The sequence below is a fragment of the Salarias fasciatus genome, chromosome 11 (genome assembly GCF_902148845.1).
Source record: "Salarias fasciatus chromosome 11, fSalaFa1.1, whole genome shotgun sequence".
Taxonomy (NCBI): domain Eukaryota; kingdom Metazoa; phylum Chordata; class Actinopteri; order Blenniiformes; family Blenniidae; genus Salarias; species Salarias fasciatus.
In genome coordinates this window covers 3,220,129-3,233,154 of record NC_043755.1, presented here as the reverse complement: position 1 = coordinate 3,233,154, position 13,026 = coordinate 3,220,129, and positions in this window count along the sequence as shown.

The window sequence follows — 13,026 nt, the reverse complement described above, 5'->3', positions numbered from 1 at the left end:
TTGAATAGAAATAAATCTTTACCACTTGCACAAAGCCATCTGGGTAAAAGGAAAGCTCGTGTGGCTTCATTTTAAAACTCCTGGGTTTAGAAACAGATGTTCAGTAATATGAAGGTATAATATAATGCACGTGTGTTCACATTCTACTGGTTGTCGAGTTATTTATTCATTTCATTTCATTACATTTATGGATCTACAGCTAAATTTGCTTGCGTAAAGATATGTCAATGATAAGAACTTTTTATACATCAATCAGCACCAATTACCCAAAAAACCAATTACATTTCTGTAAGAGGTGAGGAAAAGTCTCCATGGATGGGAACACCTTTTCTGGCACATTCTACTCTTGTATATTACTGACTAACTGATGTTCAATGTCTTCAGTTGATGAACATGAATGGACACACCTCTGAAATTCACACTACAAGTTTCTCCACCATCACACTGCCTGCAGCGGTTCACCTTTTCCCTACAGCGCATCATGATCTTGGTCTTTCCTTGATATGTGAACACCTGAATGCCCTCATGATGTCAAAGAAAGTTCATCTCGTCAGGTCAGGCCGTGCTCTGGCTTCCTGTCATGACCTGTCTGTTGGTGGCACTCTTGGGACAGGACGGGACAGGGGTCAGCGTGGACACCCTGACACGCTGCTCTATGTGCAATAAAATGTCAAAATAAAATGTCTCAGCCCGTTCTGACACCTTTCTATCAGAACCAATATGAACTTTTTCAACAGTTTGGTTCACAGCGGCTCCTGTGTTGGATCGGATCACACAGGTCAGTCTTTGCTCCACTCTGCGCCTCACTGAGCTTCGACCACCAATGACCTTTTGGATGGTTCTCTCAGTTTTCCTTGGCGGAAACTGATCACTGCGGTGTGGGAACATCACACACGAGCTGCAGATTTTAACACAGTCTGACCCAATCATCTAGGTATCACAAGTAGATGACTGCCAAGGCTTTTCAGTTTTGAGCAAAAAAAAAGAAATGCTTTCTATCAGATTTCTCTGCAATTTTCTGGCATTTATGTTACCTGCCAGTGGTCATAGTTTCATAAGTGACACACAAATCTAGCAAGAATCACACCAGGCAGCCAGAAAAAAAAAGGAAAAAGGATATAATTTCCAAGAGCTAGATGAAAAACATCCTCAAGTTTACTGCAGAAAAACAGATGCAAGACAGATCATGGATACTAGTTTGGGGGAAAAAAAAAATCTTTGTATGGATGAAAACAACTCTGTAACATGTGTAAAACATTTGTATAATAGCATGCATATGTTTATGTAGTTGAGAAAGCAAGTGTGTGTGTGTGAGCATGTGTGTGTTTGAGAAACAGAATGTAATCTGACTGTGCCGGGTGTTGACTCTACAGGGATGTGCAGTAACATGCCGTCTAATTAACAGTGTCCTCTCCGTGGTGAGGCTGGTTCCCACAGCCACGACGGCCATGATTAAAAGAGTTGCTCTCAAAGGACATGAAACTCTTCCAATTCTCTCCAGAATCTTCCTGGATGCCGTCCACACACAATCAACCATCTCATCTTGACCAGAACGGATGCTCTTAACTCTCTGCCTCGCTCTGTGACTGGGTCTTTCTCAAGTATGCAGCCACTTCTCTCTCATCTGTGCAAGCTTTCTTTTTCCCTCCCTGAGCTCTTCTTTTCTTACAAACACTCGTTGTCTTCCCTCCCCTCTCACTTCTCTCACCCTCACTGTCTGCCAGCCTTCACATCAAAGCTGATGATCGGTTCCTAACTGTTCAGCAGGCAGTATTTTATCTTGCCTTGTGTGAAGAGACCAAAATAATCAGCATGAATATGGAAAAACCTGCTTCTATGGTAACATCCTGCACAGTAATATCCATATCAGTCAAACCAACTTGGCTTAATTTGACTTACATATAAAGGGATGGTTTACTCCAAAGTCTCCTTGGCTTCCAGTCACATTGTAAATACTGACTTTGACTTACGGTATAAATACACTAAGTTGTCAAGGTTGTTGGCTCAGTGCTGGAATGGAGTCATGTACAGAAAGCAACAATTTACCTCATTTGTGCTGTTTTCCTGGCACCATTTCCTCTCACTGATGCAAAGACTCTTCACCTTTGTTTGACTTCGCGGCGCAATTTCACAACTCAAGGTTGTTGGCTGAGTGTTGCGAGGCTGTTTTAAGAAGTTTCTTCAGCAAGGTCTCCAATTTTAATTTACTAGTAAAGCTGGATTAAATTAGTCTCCTGTCCTTGGGCTCAAGTTTTCTTAAAATACACTCATTAGGACACCATTACAGAAGTTTTAAGCATCACGCACAGCTTTTGAATCTCTACGAAACATGACTTAAACATTGGACGAGTTATTTTAAGAATCAAAACATTGTGCACATTGTAAACACTGTGCACACACACTTTCACTGCAGTGTTGTCAAGAGACTTTGGGCGTGTTTTTCTGTAAAGCTGATTGTGATTATCAGTCGTTCTAGGTTGTAGCTGGATGGAGACGAGCAATCAGCTGCAGTCTTCTGATTTATTTTTGTTGGGAAGCAAATCTGCAGAAATCAAAGTGAAAGAGAGAAAATATGGGTTTGAAATCCTGAAAGAAACAGGAAGACGTGCACAAAAACAAGTGGAATTTAAATGTACTTCCGCAGTTTAAATTTGACTTGCAAATATACACATCACATACTATTTACACAAGTTCATTGCTGATCGATACATTGAAAACTGCAATGATTTTGAACCCTCAGCAAGTCCATGATTCAAGTCCTACATTTATCATTTCATTTATTTATTTCAATTTCATTTTCCATTTAATTGTGAGAGAAAGTTGCTTGTTTTGGGCTTGTGCTCAGAAGTCTGATTGCTCGTTTGTTTTGTGAGATCAGGCAACACTGATTTACACTGCGTGGAGACTCCAAATACATTAGAAGGAGGAAACCAAAATACCGGGAAATCCTTCATATGTGCAGGTGGAACATCAGATCTCTTCATAAGACAATGAAAACGTAAAAAGCCCTGCAAAGTCTTGACTCAAACAAGAGATATTCTCGCCATGACAATCATATTTTTCTTCAAAATCTAACCGCGTAAAATAAGTGCAGAGCAGGTTTACTGTAGTTGCATGAAGTTGTTAGAGAGCCAGAGATCAAAAATACATAATTGATGTCCAAATTGTTTCGGTTTCAAAAAGAAAAGTCCCCGTATTGGCTCAAAGTTCTGAATCAAACTTGAAAGTAATTTTAAGTGCCAGGTTTTGAATTCTAAATCATAATTCATCATGAAGGCAAGAAGTTTTCAGTTGGTTTAGAAGCTGCTGACTTATTGCTAGACGCCACTAAAATCCCAAATAACTGTTTTATGTGACGTGAAAATGAATCAGTAACTGCTGGACTACTGAGCTACAACTTAACAACACTGGATGCATTAAAACTAGTAATGTAAAAAAAAAAAGAAAAGCAAGAAGTCATGAATATAATTGTAACATTTACATAGACTAATGACTGTTGAATGTTTAAAAGCAAATATGCAAAATCAGAATCAGCCATTTGACAGAACGGTTCTGTGCCTGTTATTGTGTTGCATAAATCAGCTGGTGTCAGTTCAGATCTGCCACCTGCAGTGTGTCGCGCAAGCTTCAGATCAGCGGCTACAGATGTGCATTTCAGTAAATTGCTTCCAGTGAGCTCGGGCTTTGACTTCAGTCAAAATCTGGTCCAAACCCTGGGCTCACCGGTGAGCTGCACGTCGGCTCATAAACTGTTAGGCGGGGATGACAAACTGCCTGAAGAGAGAGGAGCTATCTGCCATTTTGGGGTCGTCACCTCCAGAAATAATATGTTCTGAGTAAGCATATTTTTATACTGCTGTGTTAAGAGAAATCCCTGTGGCTCGGTGGATTAAGTGTCGTGACATGATGTGAATCCTCCCCGTCTTTGTCACATTGTCCTCTTTCCTGTTGCTCACTGACATGAATTAAAGAGGAATATTTTCACGAGGCGTTAAATGAAGGCAGAATTTCAGGAGCGCTGTAACAGGGTGAGGCAGGAAGGAGGAGGTGGAAAAAAAAACACATTTCTCTCTCTCAAAGATTGATAAAAGAGATATTTCTGTAACTGCAGGCTAATTCAATGAGTGGTGCCAGATCTCACTGGGGATCGACAGTCCAGGCTTCAAAACAATTAGCTGGAGAATGGGAGCCGTTTAAAAGACAAGGAGGAGAGGAGATCTTAATACAGCTGTGGGTATTTCCCCATGGAGGACTCATTTCTACAGCTTTCCACCAGACCCTCACTTCCTCTCTAATACTGCTAACCAATCTCTGCTGTCTCGTTTCACACAGGAGACAATTTTCTGAAGAGAAGAAGAGGGAGCGCAGAGGGAAAGGAGAGGACGGAAATGCGGATAAATAAAAAACGATGTGAGAGTATGGGGTCGGACACAGTGTCAGAGAGAAGAGGGTAGAAAGTTATAGAGACAGAGGGAGAGGGACAAAAACACAATTAGGAGTGGGGAAGACTGAGGGGTGGAAAAGGAAGAGTGGTGAGCTTAAAAAGTGAAGCAAACAGGAAGAAAAAAGAGAAAGAAACAGAGAGAGACACGCTCATGGAAAAAGGCAGGGCTCAGCAGAAGGCAGTGCTAGTCGCTGTCTGGGGAGCTGGAAGATTGAACATCCCTCCCTCTTTATGAGGACTTCCTGCCTGCTGCCCTCTGTCCGCCATAGGCCAGTCACTGAGTCCAAACGTCCACGGGGACTAATCAGTCAGAGCACCAAGGAACTAAGTCAGCACGTCCTTGTCCACACAGGTAATCAAAGACATTATTAACCCTTTACCACTGTAAATCACTTTTCGCTCGCTCTTAACCCAGAGTTTGTCATTGTACCACTAACAGTAGAAGCTGCCTTTAGGTAGGCTAGCCTCATTTAATCTGGCACTACATCACAGACTGAATCGCTGTGTAACTGTTAAGCCTGGGACTTTAACCTTGGGGCTAATGCAATATCCACATCAGTGCAAACGTAATTACCAGGTCCAACATTATAAGTACAGTTCATATTAAAATTCAAATAAGGCTGCAACAAAAAACATTAAATGGATATAAGTCTATACTTAAAGTTATGGGAACTCATTTCACAATCAGATCTTTGTATCGCTCCATTATTACTTCTCTCAATGAGTCGTGGAGCGATTTACATCACATTTAAACATTTGGGTGGAGCGAGGCCGAGGTGCAGGGGAGTCATTCCGGCCAAAGCTTATTTCTAAGGCTATTTCACTGGGCTGCAATTACTCACGTGTGGTTGGAGAACCAAAAATGCTTGGAAATAGGCTAATTAACCACATCTTTACCTTAGAATCACGTAAGATTATTACTCCGTGTATGTCGCATGAATTCTTCAAGAATGTTGCAGCCTTGAGTTTGCAGGCAGGAACTAAAACCCAAGCTGAGGATTTGGAAATTTTGATATAATTCAGCGTTTCATTCTGTGTTACAACAAATGTGGAGCAATTCTCAGACAGCTGAAAAACTATTGACCATAAAGACAAGGTGTCAAACAGTCATTTCAGACGTCACGCAGAATGGAGGTTACAAAAGAAGAGGAACGAAAAAGTTTTCGGTGAAGTGCTTTAAACCAGTCCTGAAAAGGAGCATTCTGATACTTACAGGTTTGACTGAAGAACCTAAAGTGATGGTGACATGGATGGAGATTCAAACTCGGGCCTTTAAAGTAACAACTCACTTCATTAACCGTGAGGAAACGACTGAAGTAGTGCAGAAGCTTCTCAATGAGAAGCCCAAAGTCTATGAAGACCAGACAGGCTGAATTCAGACCCTCAGGATTAGGAATCAATGTCAAAACAAAAAACAAAACAAGGTTTGTATGATGTTAGCTGTACCAATATGTTTGACCATTTCTGTCTCCTTTTTCTTTTTATGGACAAAGTTGTACGCACACACACACTCTCTATTTCAATGTCTTGAAAAACAACCCTCAGCTTAGTGCATGGCAGGTGCAAGGCTTGCACATCAGCAAATGGATGCAAATGAGAGCAAGAAGCCTCACTTATAAGAAAAATCCCCCTTTCCACCGAATTAAAGTGAATCCTGTCCTGTAATACAGCAAATAAATACATATTGAGTAAAACCACGAAAAGTGCAAGACTGAAATTCTCAGTTGATTAATTTACATTTCATCTCTGCAGCTCAGAAGGCAGACAAGCCTGATGTTTAAAAAGACTGTCAAATAGTCAATGAACAAACCACACTTGCTGCCCTCTCTTGTTCAGTTAAAGCTTAGTCAATAATTATGCTGACACGGAAATATCAGACTTTATAGAAAAACACTTTCTCTGACGACCCTTTGACTGTGGCTACACTAAGAATAAATTCATAGCAACGGTTTTATTGCAAATGAAGCATAAAGGTGCAGCATTTCTAAAAGTTATCAATGACGGACTGATCAGTCTTTTTACCTTGAAGCTCTGGGTTCTTTCAGAGTGTTTGAACAGACTTAAAGTATATTCAGAAGGTCTCACCTGTGTGCGCCACAAACTACGTTAAGTTACTACGTGTTACAGTGATGGACACAGACTCACAAATATGAAGTCTAAAATATTTTCTTCCTCTAATTCCTGTAATTTCTGTCATGCTCTATGAAACTTAACTTGCTCAAAACAGTCGACATAACCTTGTTGCACTGTTCATTCTCTTGATGAAGCCAATAATAAAGACTTTTGTGAAAGCTGGTATTTACCCAACATGATACTAAATTAGAGCCACGGAATCGCGGACGGAATCGCGGAAATGGCCAATAAAAACGGAATTGGAATAAAACGCGGAATATTGCGGAATTCGTCCTAATCTGGTCTGAAATTTAGTTTTCGGGAGAAAATGGAACCTTATAGTGCAAAGCAAACATGCCGGGGGGACCGCCCGAGCTGCTGCAACGAGTACGTCACTTCCACAGCGCTGCTAACATGCTAAAGCTGCGTTCACAACGCCAAATGCTTTCCGCGATTTTGCGTCAAAATACAATTGAAAACAAATGTGAACGCGCGTTCCAGCCACGACGACACGCGACGCAACAACACGATGTCCAAGCGAGCTGCTCCCTCCCCTCTCACACATTCAAAAAAGTTACGAAACTCCACGCTAAGCGCGAAATACAGAGCAGAACAGTACACAGACTTTTATGGCTCAGGGGAAAAGCTTTTTTCGTAAATGCTGTCAACGTACTGTGGACTGGACTCGCAAAGATGCATGCGACTAATTGAAAAGTATTTCTTTGTTGCAGGACTTTAAACATTAAATCGACTGTTATATCCTATTAAATTGTGGACATTTATTCATTTCCACTTACCAGACACCTTTTTTTATGGTAAAAATGAGCATAAAAAACAAAATACCAAATTCAGAAATATTAAAACGGAAAAAACGGAATTTGGGAAAAAATAAAACGGAATTGGGGAAAAAATAAAACGGATTTCATATACCTCTAACTAAATACACCAATAAGCCAGAGGCTGATGTTGTGAAGGTAACCAGCGAATGGTATTGTTATTCAAAGCTACTTTGGTTTTACTTAAGACTAGAAAGATCAAATTATATGTATTGTGAAAGGGGGTTCACTTGATAATAATAAGAAAAAATACAATGAGTTTCAGTACCATGTTTTAGCTTTATGATTTACAAGTTTGGCCTGAATCTTCCTCCAGTAATCAACTGCATTTTCTGCTTCTAAAGCCTTCAAAAACCCTCTGTGTACAACCTGAATATAGCAACACATGGATGGCAGACAAATTTAGAAATCTATCTAGGGAGAATAGCGGCGCATTTAACAACTAAACAGTTTTCCTCCTTTAACCAAGAACAGCTTGACAGAGCTTTCTGTGCAGTCCCAAACAGTTGACACTTCTTTTACTCCGTTTCCTGTCTATTATCTGCCTCGGTTGTTGTTGTAGTGTAACACTGTTTGTTGTTATCAGTATTATGTAGAAGCTGCAGTGTGTATCCATACAGCCGCTCCCCGCGGTGCAGCAGCCCGAGTCATCAGACTACTCCCACTCACACCTCCTAGTCTCTGTATGATAAATGGACTTCTCCCTCGAGAATAAACAACAAAGTCATCCAACCTCAACCCTACCACTCACTGTCATTTCAGGGATAGCAAGTCACGGGTTACATGCAGCAGAAAGCGTTATTAGACACACTGTGGTGAAAACATGGAACAAAAGGTGACAACGACCTAAAGCCAACGTCTGACCCGAGCGCCTTTTTAAAACTCTATTTTTGGAAATTGAGCAGAGTCTGTGGTATGACAACAGGTTGTTAGAGCAGACGGCAGATCATACAAAATACAGTGAAATGATAACTCTGGCTTTGATTTGCTTCAGTCTGTGGATTCACGGTATGAGGCTGGCATTGGTCCCTTTCAGAACAGGTCAGCAAAGCAAGAAGGAAATTGCTATGAAAATGGTTATTCAAATCAACGTTAACATTACTTGGAGAACTTACAGTATATTGAGGAAAGATATCCATTGCGAATAATTATTGAGCTGCTGGAGACAGTGAAAGGAGAGAGGGAGAGATTTTTTGGAATGATAGAGGCTGAAGGTTATTGATTCATTTAAAGACTTAATATTTGATCATGAGTTGCGTTGATTCACTCAGAGAATTTCAATAAATATTTGACAAAGCATCTTTTTGAGAATGGCATTCACCGGGAGTGGATGGGATTAGTTAGACAGAGAGTTCCGGGACAAATGGGTCAGAGTGTCTCAAACTGTAACTCACGTGAGGCTTTCCCTGTGTGCAGGGGTCAATATCCATCAGAAGTGGTCCAGAGGGCCAGGGTGGCCAAGGAGACCTTACAACTCACAATTCTGGGACAGTCCATTTTGACGCAATAAATGTGACTGTTTCTGCACCCTCTTCCAAGATAACTTCAACTTTTAAGATCTGGCAGTTATTCAATATTACTGTCAGTGTGTGACAGCTATCATAAAGTGTGTAGGAGTTATGGTTATGACAAGTATGCATGTAAAAACCTGCCAAGGGCAACATGGTGGGAATTTAAAGGGGTAAGGAGTGTCACACAAAAGCAATGAGGGTTTCATTTTATAACTTGGCTCTTTATAATTGTGACCATTGTTTTCTTGTTTTCCTCATAGGTGCAGAGTTGTCCATGGCTGACGAAAAACCCATTACAAGCCAACAGGCTCCGAAAAGAAAACCTGAATTTCTCCTCACATACTGGACGTCTGGCTTCCTGCTGACCTGAAGAAAATTGAAAACTCTTGAAGTGAGAGCACCACAGTTGTCAGCCACTTGTGAATTCAATAGCTTTTCTGTGTGTTTACTCTACTTTTAATTTACAGTTTCTGTATTATTTGCATGTTAAGGTGTCTTTCTCTCACTGGGGACCAATTAAATGATAAAGCAGTGCTGTTACAGGTTTATGTAAATGCACACGGTGAGAGGCTTGTATAGATAAATGGCGTGGAATTACAAAACAGCAAATAACTGCGGGTGGTGTATATTATTTTCTTTTCTTTTTTTTTTCTTTTTTTTTATTGTTGATAAGGTTGCAAAGAAATGTTTGTGTCTCAGGGTGAGTAGCGAGCCTTTCCCAGGGCTCGTTTTTAAGTAGAAATACAAGTGAGGAAAATGAAAGACAGAGAGAAGTTGATGAAGAAAAACACTAAATTAATGCAGCGACTCAACAGCTTGTTGAGTTCAGGACATAAGTGAAAAATGGAGACTCTTATTGGGGCAGCCAACATCATTAAAGCTGAATCAAGCAATATTTTATTTTTTTTTAATATTTCCACTAAATTAGATGGCTTACTGATTGAACATCTAACTTTTACAGTTTCTTTTTTTTCCGTGTTGCTTTGCTGGACTAACAACAATAAAGAAGAACAAAAACTTTGGGTTTATTTAAAATAAGCTCGCAGGAGCTCATTATGCATACAAATACAAATCAGGCCATGTGAAAAGCCACTGCTGAAGAAAGTTAAACATTTATAAACCCAAAGAGAATCCACAAGTTAAATATGTATCTCAAAATTTACAGCCAGCCCAGGAGATGTGAGGTACTTCTTATTAGCATTGGTCATGACAGCTGTGAAAGATTAATGTTGCTGAGAGGAAAATTACTTTCTCACTTTGACTGTGACGGATTACATTTCTTTTCATTTGTGATTGTAATGACAAGAACACTCAGAACGGGACTGTACTATTACCCTTACTGCAAAAAGACTAAAGCGCAAATGTAATTTCATATGGCTCTTAAGAAGGGAACTGCCAGTAGCACATGTCAGCAATGGTTTTGTTTGATTTGTATATGAGGGCTGCTTTCTAATTCATCAGGCATACAAAATTGATATGGAGGAAGAAAAGGCTCAGTGGGAGGTTGCTTGGAAGTCTTTCTCCCTATTTTAAACATGCGAACACATGACGGAATAACTTCAGTTAATGTCTCAACTACTCTGATTAGTGTGGCATCCATCCGTGTTTTATAGCGCTTCATCCAACTCTCTTTGACCCGATGTCTGCCATTCCCAGCTGACACTGGATGAAAGGTTTGGTACATCCTGGATAGGTCACCGCCGGTTCACAGGGCTGCCAAAGAGAAACAGACATAACCACAAAATCCTAACTGCGTCATTGTAGGTACTCTAATTCACCGAATGCACATTTTGTATGCAAAATCCACACCAAAACGCCAGCAAATCCACGATCAACCTGCAGAATAGCTGTAATTTGAAATTGCCGACCACTATACCACCATAAAGAACACCATCCGTTTCTTATATTATGGATTATTATATCGTTCAAAAGGAACATGTTCTCCTCATGCCCTTAACTAACAGTGGCAGACAGAACACAACTGAATAGCCTTGTTTAATAAGCTCACAAAAGGTTTTAAATAATATGTCATGGACCACAGCTGGACCTAGAAGCAAGCAGTGCAGTTCAAAGAGTTTATTCAAAGTCTCTTTCTTGAGGCAGGCAATGGTGTCCGAAGGAGAGTCCGAACGCATGTCAGAAACACAAGTCAAAGCACGAATAAACCATGCAGCGACACTATGAGAAAAGTGGGACGTCACGACACAGGAACGAGACGATCTGGCACAGACACAGGAAAGAAGGGTTTATATACCCTGGGAGGAGGAGGACACGGGGTAACACATCAACTCAATCAGACTCACGCAGCTTGGGTAAACAGGAAGTGACCAGAGACACAGACAAGACAGGCAAGAAACAAAATAAAACAGGAAGTGACAAACAGGTGAGAGACACAGGCAAGAGTAAGACACACAAGGATCCCTGGCATAATAAGGAGAAGTGATTCATGAAAACTCACATGGGACTTCTGTGAAGCATCATCCACCCAGAAGGGAATGACAGGTACTGAGACAGAGACACTGAGAGCAGAAGCGAACACAGATGCACATAGGCACACACTTTGAGCCATGAGTCAGAAAGGCACAGCTGGGACCGACGACTCACTGTTGAGAGACAAATCAGCTCACACAGACACTCCGCTGCCATTCTAAATCTCTCCCCCAAAGAGGCAGGGACTCGTTTATCAAACCCTTTTAGGGCTTTTTCATTGTTTATTGATTAGTTAGTCAGCCATGTTTAATTTCCAGCTGTGTTTCCTCTCTCACTTAGAAAGGTGAGTTATTTTATCTGGAAAAACCACTGAAAATCTGCCAATGCCTCACTGTATTTTGTATAACTTAAGAACAAACGATATGCAGGTTCACAAAGCTTCAGTTGTAGAGCACCGGCAGCATGAAATATTCAGCTTACATCAGCAGTAACCTTATACAGCTGTGATACAGCTGAAAACGATGAGTAAACAGTAAAGTAAGGGTAATATCTGTGTGCAAAGTGGGACAAAAAAGTGACATCGAACTCTTCCAACATCAGACATTCAGGTATATGCAACAAAAGCACTGTACAGAGAGTACAGAGTAGTACAGAGAGGCAAACATAAAACAATTACACGATTCCTATCAGCCGCGTTAACTGTATACACGGTAGGAAAATGTGACAATTACACTAAAGTGAAAGAAAAATCTCTTGATTGCCATTTATGCAAAGGTCACATGTTCACAACCTGATCTACTTGCCATGTTTTACCTCTTAGAAAGGCTGCGCACCCATCTCAATATCTGATTTGGCAAAACATTGTATTGAGGGGAAAATATTTCACAAAGAAAGCTGCGGCCAATTTCCCAGGTCTGCTCTAGATAGTGGAAAGTGTTGCACATGGTTTTCTTTTAAATGTACAAATCTAATCTGAACCGTAGAGCAAGCCCACAGTGCTCCATGAAGGAACTATTGTTACTGGTCATAGAGTAAATCCATTCCTTACAAGCAGAGAGGACATGAGCCCAATTTATTAATCAAAGGTTGATGTCAAGTTTGATCCTTTTCCAATCACGAGGCTGGTGCTCCACATGTGTCTCGACCTACATGTTTGTCAAAGTGTCCTTGAAATTGCTCCCAGTGAAGGTTCTCCATCCCGCTGTCAGACTACAGTGAAAATGCATGTCATCTGTGTGTGCGTTGCCAGAGCAGGCCAAGCGGCGCTGTGGTGGGAGAAGCTCCATTTGAGATTCCGCAGCGGGGGTGGGGGGGTCAATTAAATGCGCAACATTTGCTTTCATAGTCCACTGCCTTGAAAAGACAGAAGAGAGTTTGGGTGTCTTTGCTTAAAAAGAGAGAGAATAAAGACAGCGATTGCCCACTCATTTCCCCATAAAGCAGAGTAATGGATAATACAGTTTTTCAACTGCAGAATTATTGAGTGAGCACAGACAAACCCTGCAAGTCAATGTTTGTTTTTTCCAGCAGAAAACAAGTGTACGACATAAAACAGGCTGGTTTTGTGCTTCCCAGACTTTTGTGTTATGATTCCTGTCACAGTCCCTTAAGTGTTCACACTGACTGCTTCACAAGCTCCAGAGAGGCAAAATAATTTATGTCTGTAAGACACCTTGACTCAGAGCCCACCGAC